Below are 3531 nucleotides of genomic sequence, written 5' to 3'. Positions count from 1 at the left end.
CCCGGGCAGCGCTCGGCGCCTCCGCGCCCGCCCCGGCCCCGTCAAAGGGCGAAGCGGGGCGGCGGGCTCCAGTCTGGCAGTGCCGCAGCTCTAGTGCGAGATCGCAGAGAGCAGCAGAAAAGAAGGAAAAGAACCCAGAACTCCTCTCCCCCCCCCCTTACCCTTTCCCCACATCACAAACTTCAGGGATCTGTTTTCCTGGCTACCTTGTTTCACTTCACCCTTTTCCCCCATCCATAGTTTGTTTGTTTTTTTAATACAGTTCCTCTCCAGAAAGCAGTTGCAATTTAAATATTTCCTAGCTCATGTTTTTCCCGCTTCCCTACTTTATCCGGCCCCCAAAAGTTAAGTCATTTAAAGCCTTCTGCAAACAAATGGTGACAGGATCATTAAACCAAATACCAGCTCCTAAACCACAATCACAAACAAAACCACCGAGCTTTGGCCCCTAAAAGACTTCATTCAAGACATCACAAATGTTCTCCAAGCTAATGTATGTAACACGCATATGCATACGTTCTTCAACTTTCTAAGGCTGAGGTAGCAGAATATATATATGTGAAGAGGAAGTTACTAGAATCATGTCAGCACAGCAAAGCTGAAAATAGAAAATGGAGAGACAGAACTCTGAAACTGTTTTTGGCCTAATGATTTGCATGATACACAGCCATAATGCTCAAGAGTTTATTTTTTAAATACATTCTTGCTTTTAGAAAACTTCCCTAGGCTAAACTGAGGCATACTCCTAGTATGAGGGGGGAAAGGAAAGTGTCTTCTGTTTTCCAGACCTACATCATTTGCACTGAATCTTTTGCTTTGCACATCTTGTCATATATTTAGAAGCTCTTTCTAAGTTTCAAAGATAACATTTTAGAATATTATAATGCATAAGCCAGCTAAGACTTACACCAGCTTCAAAGACAGTTTTTGTCTCTTATGAAACTATTTTAGTGCTCTAATAGGTCTATCCATCATAAGTCACTCTGAAAATTTTTCATACAGTCACATTATAAAAATGTCATATGGTTAAGAGAGACTAACTCAAAGAAGGTAGGTTTTATATTCACAGTTAACTAAGATATCTGTTACCGGATTGTTGTTGAATTAGTATAATCGGAACACAACAGTGTATCACATTACTGGTATAGGAATAAGAGGATTAAGAGAAATAGTCTGTTTACCCACTAAATTATGTTTAATACATGAAATCAATTTCTTATCTTGGCTGAAAAAACACTGTGAAGGATTTGACCTACAAAATTCATGTTCAGCAGAACTTCTAGAGCACCTTCAAAATCATTAATAATCTTTCAAGATAAAGAACATTGCTGCTTCTGTTTCTGAGGCAAATTAAAATCATTTACTCACAGAGATTTTCCTGTGGCTTGCAGAGGCTATCAGCATTAGCATCTCAGTGCTGTGTGCACTACCTGTCCTACGCTGCACTAAAACTGAGCTTTCCTCCCCATCAGTATCACACTAACATACAGCCCTGAGTAGCATAATGGCCATTCCAAAATGCTGGAGTTAAGGACCAGAGATTCACTGTAAGAAGTTCATCCCCAAGGAGCCTAAGACACCTAAAGAATTAAGTAGACATTTTATGAAAACTTCCCTACTGCAAGGCAAGGACTACAGAACGCCAATAAAGCAAGAAAATCAAAATTACATCTCCGGTTAAGAGACTACATTTGAGAACATTGCTTTCTTGCACATTTCCACCACTGTATCAGGCATCTGCTGTCAATAGAGTCCACTAACCAAAATCTAAAAAGAAAAGGCCTGCGGGGGTTATGACAGCCCTGAAGTCAAATGGCCCTGTTGACTGCCTGGTGGTATTCCATGCGTTGTACAAATGGGCCTGAAGTGCACTAATTCCTGGCCAGATCATGCATGGCTGTTCTTAGCATTTTAAAAATATTCCCAGAATTACATCTTGTATTTCATACAGGCAATTCTTGATGATGAGTAGTCTGTTAGTTTACTGCGCATCATCATGGTTAAGAACCATTCTCACTGAAAATTGTTATAGATATATGGAAACTTTTTTCTGGTTTTTTTTTGTTGTTGTTTTTTTTTTTGGATGGCTGTTCAGAACTCAGCACAACACAGCCTTAGGCTTAGGCATCTCACGGGAGGTGTTTATAAGCCGACCTTTGTGGCTGAATCCAGTGTAATGATGCTATCTATCTACCTGAGGCATGCAAACAGTGGACTTAAGAGTGCCATCAATTGTCCCAGCATAATTTGTAAAGCCCACTCTCAGATCAAATTATTAGAGCACATTACATTCACTACCAAGGACTAACCCTTATTATTATTAATTGTCTCACAAGCTACATTCCTCAGAGCACCAACACTTTGATACCCATCTGGTTAGCAAGGGACCTACAGCAATTGGATGCAGCCAGCCTCTGGGTGGCGATAACAATTTGATTCTGAGCTGGAGCTAAATCTTTTTGTCTACTGGGGATAAAACTATCAAGGCCAAAGAATAGCTAAAATATTTAAATATGTACATTCTGTAACATGTTAGTTGTAGGCACTAATATTGAAAGAAGTATCCTGAGATTTAAACACTTACTGGGTATTGCCTGATGATGCCTAATACTTCTTGCGGTGCTGAAGAGCAATGGTAACCCTGTTTCAATTTTGCCTGTGTTTTTGTTTAGTATCAAGATACAAGCAGTTGGCAAAGAAATTAGCATTGCAAAACTAAACCCTCAGGTATTCAGTTTGAATATATGTCCTCCCATAAATGATACACTAGAGATGTAGGGGAGACAAACAAGTTTAATAGAAGTGGATTAAACTCCTATTTTAGCTGACATCCTAATATCCGTCTCCTAAAAGAATGTTTGTAATGAGTATCTGTGGAATATACTTCTTTAATTAAACTACTCACAGCCCATACTGATAACTAAAAGGGTAAAGAAGGGATTGCTCTTTCTCCCAGTTGCATGTTAGTAATTTAAGGTTCACTTACAAATGCTATTATAGCAGATTTCTGAACTGTTGCATTTTCTCTCTAAGGATTTATTTTTAGCAAAACTTGATGCTCCCGAAATTCACACTCAACAGAGATTTTTTAAATAATGTGTAGTGATGTGTGTAGCCATTACCCAGGATGTGTGTAGCTGTAGATTTCATTGAAACACATCTGTACTTTTCTAGGCATAGATCTGGCAAACAACAAACTGTGTTAGTTTGGCCTGGATATTTCTGCAGTTGCAAAATAATTTATCTGAAGCCTTTCTTTTGTTTTTAAAAAAAAAAAAGTTTTTTCACCAACCATATCCTTTAACAAGATTAAAGATATGCATATTTTAAGATATAGGTATGTTGTAAAAAAAATTAACAGAATGAGTCTCCTGTGTATAAAATGCAGTCACTGTCCTAGTGTACAAGACTTCTAGGCCTTCTTAATTCAAATTTCAATGATAGACTCCTTTCATAAGCACAAAGCAAAATTATAGTAAAAAAATAGTGCAAATATTAAATACCTTTGCTATGGTTCTATACCACCTTTTG

The sequence above is a fragment of the Apteryx rowi genome, unplaced genomic scaffold, assembly GCF_003343035.1.
Source record: "Apteryx rowi isolate R43461 unplaced genomic scaffold, aptRow1 scaffold_922, whole genome shotgun sequence".
In the NCBI taxonomy this organism is placed as follows: Eukaryota; Metazoa; Chordata; class Aves; order Apterygiformes; family Apterygidae; genus Apteryx; species Apteryx rowi.
This window is presented reverse-complemented; position numbering follows the sequence as displayed.